A 16678-nucleotide genomic window follows, 5' to 3' on the forward strand; every position below is an offset into this window, starting at 1 on the left:
ATCCTATAATTTATTTTAAATTCTTCACAAGAAAGAAGTTATTTAAATACACAAATACCACAACTATTATTTTTTCCGTTTCCGTTCGCTACAGCTGCTAAAGACGGTGGTGGTGGTGGTGGTGGTGGTGGTGGTGGTGGTGGTGGTGGTGGTGGTGGTGGTGGTGGTGGTGATGATGATGATGACGATGACGACGACGACGACGACGACGACGACGACACTGACGGCCACGACGACGAAGACGACAATAATAAAACTGTGAAAACTAACTGCACCAAGTTTCGAAACATATGACAGCAGGGAATCGCCCCTTTCTAGGATGTATGACTGCAAAAACGAAACGTCGTGTGTAAGTGTAGTAAACTGGCCCGAAAGGGATACAAGTGAAGGCGCGAATATTGCGCGAGAAGTCATTCTTGCAAAGCAAAAACAAATATAGTACATTTGATCTTTCTATTATTTAAGCGGGATATTTCTCATTCATATCAATATGTATTTACCGTTCGTTGTGATCAGACAATGAGATCTGTGTTTGTGTACTTATTATCTAATACTTTTAACTTCCGGTTTAACTGCGCCATTGTTATTTATACAGGAAAAGTCGCGAAATTGGAAGATACTGTTTCTAACATCGAGTTAATAATGGCACTCGTTAAAGACAGATATGTTTTATGTTAGTTTATTATAAGAATGAGTACGTTCTCAGCATATGTCACAGAACTTATTGTAATCTTTTATAGTTATTAAGTATGTAGTTATTTAGTCTGGATTGTTTAGAAAGACGATGGAGCTGAACATTGTCTGTTAGTGTAGTCTTTGAAATGACAACCACCAAAAGTTTTGAATATTTTCAATGCAAGAACTTTTCCAACTCCTGAAACTGTTTAAAGCCCGTCTCAAATCAGATATGATAACGCTTTGGGGTTGATGGGATTTTTAACTTTTACAGTTTTTATTGTCGTTATGTATTCTTCTAAACAGCTATTGTTTTTATACTTAAGTTCGTTTGCAAAAATAAGTTTTCGAAACGTTTCTGTGGTCTTTTGGATTTGTTTTTTTAATGGATATCTTATCTATTTCTATGCTTAACTGTGATTTGAATCATAGAATTTCTTAACGCTGTTTTCCAAAAGCTTAGAACTGAGATAACAGTTTCTGCTACCTAACTTTGCACCTTTTTAATATATTATTTAAAGAGGATATTTTTTGTTTTAAACGTTCAGGTGTTCGCCTTTATGGTTTTTTTCTGTATTTATTTAAAATACGGAATGTATTTTTGTTAAACTTTCTCAAAAGTTTATCTACTTCATCTAGGTTTATTTTACTTGCTTTGCTACGTAATGTATCTGTTCTCTACTTTAATTTACCCTTACACGTGTCAATTCTATGTTGGTGCTTACTATCCTTTCTAACGATACATTGTATACATCGATTACTCCATTGTATAAGAAAATGGTTACGAAATCGTTGAACAAAGTATTGCTTAATTATACGTATAAGAAATCATTTTATGCGGAAATATCAGCGAGCCATAATGACTTTATATATACGAGGGACTGCTGAAAAATTCCTGGCTTTAAGAGTATTGCGAAAGGCCTAGTTGGAGGCCCAACCTTTCGTGTTCTTTTACTGGGCTTAGGAAAACAGAAGGACCGCTGTAATAGGTGTGTAAATCTGTGACGGAAATATGTTTAATACAATCATAATTAAGTGATCTTCCAGTATTTTCTTTTACCCAAAACGAGAAACTTTTCAGCTTCTCTTCGTATTATACACAAGACTAGCTACGTTTAGTTTCAGCACCCCTCGTATAAGCAAAAGTTGAATGAGAAACAATGTTGTGGTGTTTTATTGGTCTGTCGAGGTGTTAGAAATAGCATTCATATCACTGACAAATATCACACTCCTCTTACGAATGGAAAGTCACATTTGGATAAAGCAATTCATGATACAGTATTTTTAGAATTGAAAATAAGATAATAAGATAGAACGGTAATGCAGGGAGTGTTATTTTCATGAAACATCTATCAGCTCTGAACAGGAATGACCTGCAACTAAAGCTAAAAGAAGGAAAACACTGCTATCCAAATTACAACTAAATAGGGTGTCTAAATAATCACTCGACCTAATAGAAACTGCAGTCAAACCTACCTCAAATCACATTTGATTTTTTTTTTTAATAAGGTAAAAATGAATAATGTAGTTCGAGATAAGACTATGTCTTAAAAGAAGACTACAGTCACGGTTGGAACGCCTTTTGTTTACAAGCCAGCTGGATCAGAGTTGAACTGAACTCAAAGAAAATTAACAACACGATAGGGAAGGGTCGGGGTATCAATAAAATACTACACTCGATATATTTCTATTCGAGTTTTCATCACGCAAACCTTGGTCCTCTGTGTATTCAAACGAAACCTACATTAGACATTGATATTCGAATTGTTTACGTCAGAAACAAGCAGCTCGCAGGCTGAGTGAGAAAAATTGCCAAAATGAACCACGACTTTTCATTGTTGGCTTTATTTTCAAGTTCTAATAAAAAGCAAAGTCATGTGTTTGATTGTTATTATCATTACAGTCTTTGTTGTTTTCTTCTTTTTTCTTTTTTCATAATGATGTTTCAGTTGTCGCTTACTGATATTGTTATCGTAGTTGCAATGCGCTAAAATGCTCTAAACATTTATTGATCCTACTACTACTACTACTACTAGTAGTAGTAGTAGTAGTAGTAGTAGTAGTAGTAGTAGTATCAGTTGAAAGGTGGTGGGTGGTAGAAGTAATAGTAGTTGTGTATCACGCCCTAACAAGATGTTTACGTGATCTCTCTTGTTTGGGCTTACAATACGTTGATTTGTTTTTCTAAAAGTTCGATGTTTATTTCAATGTCGTGTCTTGTAACCCTGTTGCAGAATGGGGTAAGCTGTTTGTATTTTCTATTTTTACCCCATTTGGTGAGGAGGAATTTTTCGATGAAATTTTTATTATTATTTTGTGGTTGTTTTTTTTTATATTCGATACGAGACAACCCCCCCCCCCCTCAAATGAAACTTTGAAAATGAACTCAACCATACCCAACACAAACATTGAAAAAATAGAAATTCAGAAACTATTCATCTTCACGGTGCATACTCTTCAGACATTTCTGCAGATAATAACTTAAGGGTAAACAACTTTAACGACACGTTGAACAATAAAAAAACAACAGCGATAAATATAGAATAGTCATTCACACATATTTTGCCAAGTGAAAATAATGTAACTAGCGTTAATATGCAATTGAAGAAATTTTGCTAACAGTGCAAGACACAAGAACAGTTTGGACATCGAAAGAATTCAGTAAAGAAAGGATGTGTGGTAGCGATTTGTCCCAAGAGTGTGTATCTCCTTCCCTGAGAATTCATTGGAGAATGGCCAAGAAGAAATATAAGATACCTCTGCTTCTCAAAAATCCAGTGTCCATTCAGTATGCTTTCAAATGACCATTTAAAGGAACATGTTTGGTATGCTTCATTACTCGTGGCAGAATATACAGGAGCCTCAGCCAGATTCTTAAGATTAAATACGAGGCTAAGTTTTTCATTTTTGTAACACAATATTGTCGAGTGTTGAGTACAGTGTTAACCAAAAAGTATGTAAATAGAAGGGGCGTATGGACACAAGCCAAACCAGGAGCCTCAGCCAGATTCTCAAGATTAAATACGAGGCTAAGTTACAGGGAGTTTTGTACGTTATTGTACAAAGGCTCATCATGAAATACAAGCGTCATAGTCATAGTCATGAATATTGAAATTAACACTGCCTCCTCGTCCGTTTTCATTTTTGTAATACAATATTGTAGAGTGTTGAGTACAATGTTAAGCAAAGAGTGTGTAAATTGAAGGGGCGTATGAACACAAGCCAAAACAGTAATTCTGCTGCTATATCCTGTCATGGAGCAGAATCTGAATGATGAAGCTGAGGCTCAGGACAGAACTATCAATTACTACAAGTGTGATGTTAAGAGCAATTTGAGAGCTTGCTATTCTGATGAGTGTGACATGTAGAGGAGGACGACGGACTTTGTTATACCCAGTAACGACACGAGAAGATGTTGCTGGTTAACATACCAAAAGTACCAAAGTACAAAGCCTGTGTTACAAAAACGAAGACATTCGAAAATCGTTTTTTATTTATTTATTTTTCTCCTCGAGAGACGACTTCAACAACCAGACGATATTCCGTAGCAGAAATTTTATGAGATGATGTGAAGCAAACAGGAAAACGAAAAAGAGGAAGATACAAAGGCGCAAAAACATTGTTGAAAGTGAGGAAGCTGAATGACGAGGTTATGTTGTCAATGTTCAGAAAGTGGGATTGGATTTGTGCAAGTCCTTTCCCCCCACTATAAAATAAATCATCATGCACAAGCATCACTTGAACAAAACAGTAAGACTTATCACAAAAATGGCTGGTCGTAAATTTCGCATGTATAGATCTTTCGATCAACCGATGGCAAAATTCGAACACGAGTTTGCAGCCATCATGTACGTATGTATGCATGCAGGTATGCATGTTTGTATGTATGTACGTACGTACGTACGTATGTATGTATGGCTGTTTGATGGGTTTAATAATATTACTATAGTTATTAGTATTGTTATTGTTGGTCATAATGTCGATAAGGAGGAGGAGGAGGAGGAGGAGGAGGAGGGAAATAGAGATAAGGTCGACAACGACGCCTGTTACTGCCATTGTTGCTATTGTTTCCCACCGTTTCTTCGTTCCCTTTCTTAACCTACTTATCAATCTTATATTGATTGTATTCAGAATTCATTCATGTTAGCGATATGCTAATTAAATTTGTTCAGTTGAACCTGATTGACAAGGTGTATATACATACACAAACACACACACACATGCATATATATATATATATATATATATATATATATATATATATACATACATACATACATATATTCTTAAATGTGTGTGCATGTGGTTCGTCTTTGTTCGTGAGCTTCAGCCCGTGTATGTGTGTAATGTGTTTGTCTGATTCGGTTCTGTTAATATGATAAGTCGATAGACATATTTATTCTTTTCGTGGAAAATAACCTGCATTGATTGACAAATTCTTGCAAAGATCAAAGATATCTTAGAACTAAAACTCCAAAAGTGTCTTTGATATTGTTTGTTTGTTTCTTTACTTTTTTTTTCCTTTCTTTACTATTTTATCTTACTTTCGACTTTATTGTATTTTTTTTCCGACATAGTACCTCTCTGTGTGGCTTGAACAATTTTCGATGTAGGCGTCTTTCATTATTATTATTATTATTATTATTATTATTATTATTATTATCATCAACATCAGCTTCAGTATCATCATCATCTCCTTCTATCACCCTCCTCCTCCTCCTCCTCCTCCTCATCATCATCATCATCATCATTATCATTATTATTATTATTATTATTATTATTATTATTATTATCATTATTGTCATCATCATCATCATTATTATTATTATTATCGTCGTTCTTCTGGTCGTTGTTTTTCGTTATTGTTTTGCTCGTCATGGCCATGGTCATGGTTCTGTCGGTAATTTTGGCGAGGGTGATGCTCTTACTATATTCTTAACATAATTCTATTGCTTACTCTTTTTTTTTTTTTGCCATGTGTATTGCTTTCTTTTGTTACCTTTCGTTTCTCTTCCTCTCATACATTCATATTAGGACATTACAATAAAAAGAAACATGAACAGTCACAAAACAATAAGCACGGAAATGTCGCCAAAAAATGCTTGAAAATAGCAGAAAAAAAAACAGAATACAAAAACCTAAATTAGACGCTTTTAGACGAGCATCGCATGAATTTTTCATAAAGGAATCCCACTTGGTGTTCTAACGGATTATCGAACATACGTTACTTACTGTACATGATAAGGCTTATATTAAGAATTCACATTGTACGATGAAATCGAAATAGTAAGCAGACGATGATTACAAAGACAAAAAAAGAATAATGGAGATAAATCAATGAGAAACAAAAAGGCTAAGGTCTTAAACGTGAAACGGCATTAGTAATTGATGGCAAGAATTTGGGACAAGAGAAGTGCAACGCACATCTATGTAGGGTTGTAAACTGGCCAATACATTGTCTGACAAAGACTAGTAGTCCGAAAGCTGGAAGTCAGTGTCATCCGTCTATTTCTAAAATTTTAATAATCATATAGTCTAAATGAGTAATTATTCAGTTAAGTGTTAAATTATTATATATACTTCGATTCGTAGGTCTTTACGTTCCAAGTCCGCCGAGGTCGACATTGCTTTTCATTCTTCCGGGGTCGATAAAGTAAGTATTAGTTGAACACTGTGGATGATGTAATCGACTATTCCTCTCCTCCAAATTGTCAGGCCTTGTGTCCATAGTAGGAAGGATTATATATATCTCGATATAAAGAACAAATATTACAATATATATATACATACATACATATGTATATATACATATATATATATATATATATATATATATATATATATATATATATATATATATATATATATATATATATATATATATATATATATATATATATATATATACGTATATATATGCATGTCTCGCCTGCCTGTTTTTGCTCCGCTGAATCATTCTTTGAGAATTTTTTAAGTGATCTCTTTCTAGCTCATTAACAGTCCACTTTAGTGCTCTCTTTTATATACACATGTACTATATATGTGCGCGTGTGTGTGTGTGTGTGTGTGTGTGTGTGTGTGTGTGTGTATACGTTTGTATGTATGTATTCTGCTTAATCGTGTATTTGTGTGTTCGTGTTTGCATGTGTGTGTATTTTCGCATATGTGTGCGTGTGTATACCTTTGTCTTCTTGAGTGTGCATATCTGAGTGTGTCTGTGTATACGTTTTTTTTTTGTGATTATGTACGCGCGTCTGTCAATGTATGGACATGTGTCTCTATAAGTGCCCTTGTGTGAAGTGTTCGTGTGTGTACATAGCCATGTGTTTCAGTCTTCATTTGCATATGTATGTGTGTATGTGTGCGTGTCTGTTTATATTACTTATGTACTTATCTATCTGTATGCGTATCTGTTTACATTCATATCTATTTACCTACATATATATATACATATACAGATAAATATACGTATATACATATATACATACATATATATATATATATATATATATATATATATATATATATTATATATATAATATATATAAACACACACACACACAGAGGTTGATATAGATATCATGGACTCTCCTGGGTTTAGATTCCTGGACAAACATATAAGTTCATAGGATATGTTATAAGGACTAAAGATTTCAAGTTAGAACACAAAGCGTGTGGAAAGCAGAAAGTCAGCCTTAAACGGACATACTAAAATTTGAGACAATGCTCAATGGATCCAAAAGTTTCATCGACGGGCCGTTTCGGAGACGTGTCAGTTAATATGACATGAATTTCATATTTTAAAAGAACCAGACACTCCCCTCATCAGGATGCTCCACAACACGAAAGACACCATGAAGACAATACGAAAATGGACAACTCACATAATCACTGGAACGTGATTATGTTCCTAATTGACTGAGCTCTTCGCTACTTCCATCAACTGGTCCAGTCACTAGGGATCACGCCTTCCTGAATAACTTGGTTAACTACACAGGTGACTAAATTGCATCCAACTCAACCAGATATATTAAGCATCTTGTCAGTGGCACCTGGTGGACCAGGAGCCCTCCCTGTCTTCATATCTCTATCTATGATGCTGTTGTCAACTAATATATATATGTAATACAAAACCACTTATTTTAACTAAATGCTCTTCATTTTATTAATACCTTTCAGATAGCTGATTTACAATAGTGCTCACGCACTATTTTTTAAGCTCCCTTCAATATATTCTTCAAAATTTAAAATTCCACTCTTTCCTCTTTACAGTGTATACTGATTCTACTAAAAGCAATTTTAGAGTAAAAAGAAATTCTATATATTTTCATTGCTTTCCGAGTTTAACTTAGATATAAAGATATAATTTTTACCTTCAAGAATATCTCTATATAAAGCTTACTTCCTGTGAGTTTCCGTTATCTTATGTAGCTCCGTTTTATTTAAAGCTTCTGCATTAACCTCTTTCATGACTATCTTACCTAACGTATTTCATTAGTTTCCATCTGTATCTTCTCTTATTCTATTAAACCTGCACTAAATGATTGTTATGTTTGCACTTAAGTTTCTATTTGATCACCATTTTTGAGAGCGGTTTTAAGTGATCCATAAATAGCTGACTTACTTAATGCTGCTTACTTTTCGTAATATATCCTACATGCTACCATTTTCAGCAGCAACGTAAAACACTTCACGAATATCACAGAAATCAAATGAGACAGGCTATTACACTGAAAATTTTCCTGTATTGATCTGAATACTTCATACTTCTTCACCAGGAGAAGATAATTTCTTTTTTTCTACATTTACTTATACTCACTGTACAATCAATTTTCTCTGCTCCTTATATACAAACATTCTATCTCCCAAAAAGTAAGAAGTCATGCTCTAGACCTATATTATAATCTCTGTGCACCATGGAGAGGTTTGTATGTCGATTCCCAAAATCCTTTGCTGTTCGCTTATCATCTTTACTGTTCTGTTACAAATAAAGCATGGCCATAAACCAATATATGTGTGTATACACATATATATTTGTGTGTATGTTTGTGTGTATACATGAGTGTGCGCGCGCGCGTGTGTGTGTGTACGTATCTATTTGTGTATGCATGTATCAAGTACAGTATAGAATTTAAGGGCTTTTATAAAACCTATTATCCCGCTAAGCCTTCTTGCTATATTATTAACGTTTTCTGTTACTACTTGTAGATCAGTCACGAAAACATATATATATTATATATATATATATATATATATATATACATACACGCGTACACATACACAGATATATATATATATATATACAAACCACGCACACACATACACATACACACACACACACACACACACATACATATATATATATATATATATATATATATATATATATATATATATATATATATATATATATATATATGAGAATTTGCGATGTTTTTCATCCGTATTCTCTTGTTTTCATTCTATTTCTTTTTAGTAGACTAATAGCCTATAAGGTTCAAGTGCCTTTTTTTATATTTTATCAGTGTTTTTCGTCGATGCTTGAACATTTTAGTCAGTTCTTCCGGCTAAAATTGCACTACTCGTTTCCCTGCTATAAAACTTCCAACAAAATGTAAAGTAGATAACTTTTCTCATTTCCTTGAATACGAATACATCGAATCTTCAGTGGAACATGTTTACAACCAAAGCATTTTGAGAACCAATTAACGGACTTTAATGAATAAATGACCATATAGGAATGGTATATAGTAATACTTCATAGATTATGTTATAATATTGCTATTTTCACTTGCGATTTTTCGGTTGCTATTTTTCGGTTGCTCTATCCAGATCTTTGTTCTTCATTTTGCTTTTGATGTTTGAACTTGATCTGGCCTGATTAAGTAGACTTGGGACAAACAGTGTTTCAGCGGTAAACACTGTGCTTTTTGTTGACAACTATGAATATGCTTTCCAATACGGCCTTTCTTTTTCTTAAGACGTTTAGTCGTGAGTAGAGTGAGATCAAGTTGCCATCTTGTAACAGCATGACAGGCCAAGGAATCGTATGGCGTCTACAAAGATGACATATGGAAAATGTTTATGTATACTGTGCATTTTGCGTCTAGAATGCATTTTATGTGTGAGCCCTTTCGCTAATTAACTTCTCATATACAGTTGTTCAGGGCTATTGTGTATAGAGGAATTGTCTCCTGAGGCTAAATTACAGCAACATTAGTCCTAAACCAGAACTGCCATGTTATTTTGGCAAACAATCTTTACTACACGATACAAATTAGTTGATATTTTTTTCGAGCGAAGAATTGCCATTAGAACAGCAAAAATTACCCTTACAGTAAATTACCCTTACAAAGCGGGAAAATTTGTTTGTTTATTTTTGTACACATTGTCCTAACATTATTATTATTATTACTCTTATCATAATCATTGCTGTTATAAGCTACCACCTTTCTTTCTTTCGTTGCTAAATTACGTTTATGCTTGTTGTAAATATTATATTATTATTATTATTATTATTATTATTATTATTATTATTATTATTATCATTATTATTATTACTATTATTATTATTATTATTATTATTATTATTATTGCTGTAACTGCTGCTGTTGATGTTATTATCGTCATCGTCATCATCATAATCGTCATCATCATCATCATAATCGTCATCATCATGATCGTCATCATCATCATCACAACTGCCACCACCATTATGCTTGTCATCGTTATTATTTGTTTTTATCCTTGTATCCCTTCTCTCCAACACCCACTTACCCTAGTTTTCTACATTTCCACCTCTCTCTCTGTCTGTCTCTCAGTCTCCCTCCCTCTCTCTCTCTATCTCTCTCTCTCTCTCTCTCTCTCTCAAACGCACACACACAAACACATGCACAAACCTATACACTCGCGCAAACACACACACAGTTACACAAACACATGCAATCGCGCAAACACACACACGCATTTCTCCTATGATATTTGTAAATTAGACCAACATAACAGAAACTTCAGATCTAATTAAGAAATTATAGGTTGTATTCGAAATGAAAAAAATCCTCACAAAATGAGAGGATATTACGAAACTAAATTGAGAAAAGCAAAGCCTTACTTTTTATTTTACTTTATTTTATTTCATTTCATTTCAATGATGTGTATTTTAATTTTACTTTTATTTTAACAAAGGTCCTTTGGGAATAGCTGAGACCTTTAATTTATAAAGTTTACATGTCCCCTAATAAAACCCCTTCAGCAACACTGAGAAATCAGTATTGCACAAACGCTACATGATGATTTGTAACATTTTCCCACATATGTCAGCATATGCTGTAATCTAGAAGCTTTCCTCATAAATCATTCACTGGTTGTTAAAGATGACCTCTGTAATACTGCAGCCACCGCCGTCACCATTACTACCACTAAATAGCGAACGAGGGAGTATCTACACAGTTTGTAAACATGCAAAAGCAAATAAGTTACATGTGTGTGTGTGTGTGTGTGTGTGTGTGTGTGTGTGTGTGTGTGTGAACTGTTTCAATCTTTTTAGTGTAGTGGCGCTGGACAGCTTCAAGCTCCGCTGTTAGTTTGGTAATAGTAGTCCAGGCGGCTGAGAACAAAGGTTCTCCACAGGTTCAACATAGTTCCTTGGTTTCTCGTTTTCAAGGACCTCAGTATCCATCGTCTCAGTTGACTGCACTTTGCTGCCATTTTGGTAACGTGCATATAAAATGATGCATCATTGCACATACTGATGCCCAAGTCGATACTAATCATGCTACTGAGAGATGCCACTAAACAGCAACAATTGCAGGAACAAAAACAAGATTATTAACAACATGGCAGCACAAAACTACATTTCCTATTAACTCACTCTTATACTGACATAGCACAACGTTTGTCACGAACGTTACTGGAAGCCAATAACCACTTCCACGACAGGCAAAAGTCGATGATATCGCCACGTTATAATTCTATCTAACATCACATATGTCATTGTTACAACGTCCATCATCCAAAGAGCAAAATCGACCACTGCAGCAATGGCGACTACGACGACGACAGTGATGTTGAAAATCATGATGGTGGTGGTGAGAGCGGTGGTGAGGGTGATACTGATTATGGTGGTGGTAGTGTTGTTGTTGTTGTTGTTGCTGGTGGTGGTGGTGGTGGTGGTGGTGATGGTGGTGGTGGTGGTGATGGTGGTGGTGGTGGTCCTGGTGGTGCTGGTGCTGGTGATGTCGTTCATCACGGTGATGCCAATTATTTTTTTATGAGAGCATAAAAGCAAAAGAAACAGAAAGAAATAGAAAATACAAGAAACAAGAATTGAAAGAGATATCTAAAAGCGTAATGATGGCGGTGGAATGTAGAGAAGTGAAAGAGGAAGAAGAGAAGGAAGAATCATGCAATTTGGTAATCACGAAATGAATCTAAGATCTAATCAAGAGCAACAAGTAATTAAGGTTGACTTGTTTTTATCTTGTTTAAACAAATGTTTTAATCTTTTTTGTGTGTATATTTTTTTTAGATGTTTTTATTTGGGGAGAGGGTATCATCATTATTAGTCATGTTATTAGCGAGATGACATTCATGGGGTAGAAGACAAGATGATGAGAGTAGTAGTAGTAGTAGTAGTAGTAGTAGTAGTAGTAGTAGTAGTAGTAGTAGTAGTAGCTGTTGTTGTTTTGGCTGCAGCAGCAGATGCTGTGAATGTGATTTCAAAATATTTGGCAGAAGGGCAAATATGTGATGGCTTGAGAAGCGTTGTCGATAAATAAACCCCTGTCGAAATTACTGGTACAAAAACCCTTAATTGAACGCGGTTAATTAACCCCTTTTAATGTGCTGTGATGATTGAAATAGTGTTAACGGAGTGCAAAAATATTTTTTAAATTGCTATTTACCCATCTCATTGTTTGGTTTTTTTTTCTTTTAAAAAATTCTTTTTCAATTTTCTCCTTTGCTACCTACAACAAAAATGAAAACAAGTTCAAACATAAACTTATTGTTCGATCCATCCTCTTTCTCGAGCCACTGTTTCGGGGAGAGTTGTGGGGATGGTGGGTAGTGTTCTCAGTCACATCCTCCATTGCATCCTATGAGAAGCAGTCGCCATTACGCTTTCCGGTTGGATCCCCAAGTGAGACAAACTGAAACTATAGGTTTTATCCAACCATCTCGCTCTTACTCTAACCCTAGGTCTCCTGCTGGGTTTCTTGACTTGAAGAATCCATCCTGTGACTGTTTACTAACATGCTAATCACATGTCTGTAGTTGCATACCTGTGACCTCTCGATGCGGAGAAGTAGCGTTGTTCTAATATTGTTCAAGAAAAATTTATAAAAAGAATACTAGGCGTTCTTGGCCTTTCTCTTGTTTTTATATTATTTCCCGTAGCAACTCACTGCATTATCAATTAATCGGTGAGCCTGAATACTTCTTTCGAGATTTGGGTGTAAATGTATAAATTGTTGCTGTAACTCTCCGGTAGTGCAAAAGATTTATTGAAACTGTAACAAATTAATTTCTCCTTTTGGCATACTTCCTTATTCTGCGCATTCGTGCTTGTATTCTTATGTACGTTCTGTCAATAATAATGAAATCAGTATCGTTGAAGTCTTCACGGCGCTGACCCAACAATTCTTGCAGATTTGCTAAGTCTACTTCATCGAAGTGCAATGCATGTCCAATGATAACATTCTCATTAACACTTATGGTGTAAATCATTGAAAATGTTTCGCAAAGTACGTCAAAAGTTCTTCCTACACGACAACCATATTACTCGACATCGTTCGCCGCCATGGCGTTCGAATGTTTTTAACTGGATTTCAAATGCTGAATTTCCTCCAGAGATCAACCAAAGAACCGGAGTTTTCCCTTGAATAAGCTTTTGCATTGAGTTGTTCTTCCGAAATTAACTTTGAGCGTTGCAATTTCCACGCGATTCATAGGCTATAAAAAGGAACGTCATATTACGGAGTAAAACCACGATATTCTCATTTTTGGACAAGTCACTTATAGCAGGATGAATGCTGGGAGCGTTATCCAAAAGCGACAAAGCTTTAAAAGAAACAAGATTATTTTCGAAAAGCGGCTTCATCACTCGCGCTTTTTTATTTGATCACCAACTCACCAACAATGCTTGCTTGCAGTAGCCTCTGAGTACTCTTGAAGTTTGTGTAATTACCATTGGCCTAAGTTTCAAATTACCATCGGCATCTCCCATTTACATTGTAATTTTGTCTTTTTACACGTTTTGCCAGGAGTAGTATTTTTTTTCTTTAATAAGACAATTTTTTTATGGGCATACGCTTCCAAAAGAAACCAATCTCATCAACATTGAAGATTTACCGGTCATCATGGCCTTCCTCTTCAATAAGCCTTTGAAATTTTATTGTAATTTTTTTTGTAGCTTCTTTATCAACGCAGGCGGATTTGTCTTGAATTTTTACAGAATATAATCTGGTCGGCTTTTTGAAAGTTTAAACCACCAAGAGCTACCTATCACTTTTTGTTTCTGTTTGTTTATTGTCTCCTTTCAAAGTAAAGAACAGGCTGAAAGCTTTCGAGTTAATTACATTGCCATCGAAACTGAAGTCATCAATCCTTTTTCCTTGTAATCTTCAACATGTAAAATCTTTGTGTACTGTTGCTTCATTCAATCCAAACGAACGAGTGTTTTCTGGCTTTCTAACACCGTTATCACAAATTTTAATTATTTCGAGTTTCTTTTCTGAAGCAGAAGCCTTTAATTCAGTCATCCTCGCCTTTATTTTTTTTCCCCTTTCATTCTTTGTTAATGTTAGTGGGGGGGGGGTCATTAAAACATTACAAATAAGAAGAAACCGTATGCGACGTCGCGATGAGAAAGGAGAAAACCAGAAAGAATGAGGACTTCTGCCGCCGGCTACCAGTCGTTGCTATAGCAACAGAATACGCACACTTAAAATTTAAATTTTAAAAGAGATTTAAATTTTTAAATTTAAAATCCTGATTTCGTTTCTAGCATAATTTTATTCAGCCTCTTGTATAGAATTTACTTCGTGTTAAATAAAACACGTTAGAACGTATGAACTGCGTAAACTTGGCAACGCATTAATCGAATCCCTGATAAGCTAGGGACTCCTTGTTAGACCAGTATTTTGTCTAAGCTAGAAAATTGATAGATAGATAGATAGATAGATAGATAGATAGATAGATAGATAGATACTAGTACAGCTGAATTTCTCCCGACCTGGTGGTCTAATAGCCAAGCTCGGTAAATGTTGTCGACTGTATTTTTGTTAAATCTACAGCTTTAAATCTGCCCAGAGTTGACTCCATTCGATGTTCCCCATTGATGACGGCTAAGGAGCTAGAAACAGTGCGTTTAGACTTTCTCAGCATGCCGAGACCTGGAAACGAATCTCATCCTTCTTGATCAGAAACAAAATTTTTAACTACATGGAGTGTAAAACCAGAAACTACAGATCCGCCTAAAAAATATTTTATTACAACATAACCTTGTGTCATTACGCCCTATTAAGAATTCTTCTTCATAGATAACTTTTTATTTGTGGATTAAAAAGGATTTTAGTTAAGATATTTCTATTAATATTGGAAGAATTGGGATATCTCAAAGAAGCCTTTGACTGATAAGGATGAACATACTTCTTGATGATATCATGCATAAGCACTGGATTCCTGTATTTTATTAGTTTTAAGAACCTTAAGATTTTAGTAGAAATAGAAAAAAGATAATGCCTGCATAAGCGATAGAAAATAATATATTTTAAGAGAAATAAATGTGTGTGAGTGCATGTGCCCCTGAGTATACATATATATACACACACATACATATACGCATATACATATGTATATATATATATATATATATATATATATATATATATATATATATATATACACGCATATATGTGTATCTTTATACATGCATATATATATATATGTATGTGTGTGTGTAATATATATATATTATATATATAAATATATAAATATATACGTACACATTTGTATACCAATATATAGACATATATATTCATATATCTATATGTATATATATATGTATGTATGTATGCATGTATGTATGTATGTATGTATGTATGCATGTATGTATGTATGTATGTATGTATATATTGATCATACATATATACATACATATATATATATATATATATATATATATATATATATATATATATATATATATATATATATACACATCACCAAAAGATATGTATGTACGTGTGTGTATGTGTGTGTGTGAGAGAGGCGGAGAGAGAGAGTATATATATGTATGTATAGAGAGAGAGCAGTTAGAGTAGGAAGCATAAACAGGTAGATATTTCCGCTGACTGACAAGTATTAATATCACGAATGGTTTATTTACTTATAACTGCTTATAATTCTGTAAAGTTGAAAAAAAATTTCTTTCCAAGCAGCCTACAATATTAGCTTCACACACATTTCCCTCTGACTCAATTTGCCAAATCCAATATATATTTACCTCCTAACTGAATTTCTAATATGAAACGTTTTAGAAACGTCTTCCATTTTGTTTGTTTGCTTTTGTCTGTTTGGGTGTTTTTTCTCTATTTTGGCGCCTTCTTTTTAGACTCTCTATCTTCCTTGCTTTTATATCTCAGTGCTGCTTCCTTTTTCTCCTTCAGACATTTCTTGAAGCACAGAAACATGTCGACATATCCTAGAGCTATTTATGAAGTAATGTTCATCCCCCCCCCCCGCCCCCGTAACCACCGCCATCACTACCACCATCAGCACCATCGACACCTCCATCTTGTTGTTGCAAGCGTTGTTGTAAGCTGTTATCTCGTTAAATGCATGTTGATTTTTTTTTTCATGTTTTTATATTCTTAATGTTCACCTCGTGGCTTCCATAATTATTTGCTGCTACTGCAACGACGATGACTACTACTACAACTACTGCTGCTACTGTTACTGTTTCATCTTCTTCTACTTTCTCTTCTTCTTCTTCTTCTTCGTC

Source organism: Octopus bimaculoides, chromosome 19, assembly GCF_046866305.1.
Source record: "Octopus bimaculoides isolate indiv1 chromosome 19, ASM4686630v1, whole genome shotgun sequence".
Classification (NCBI taxonomy): Eukaryota; Metazoa; Mollusca; class Cephalopoda; order Octopoda; family Octopodidae; genus Octopus; species Octopus bimaculoides.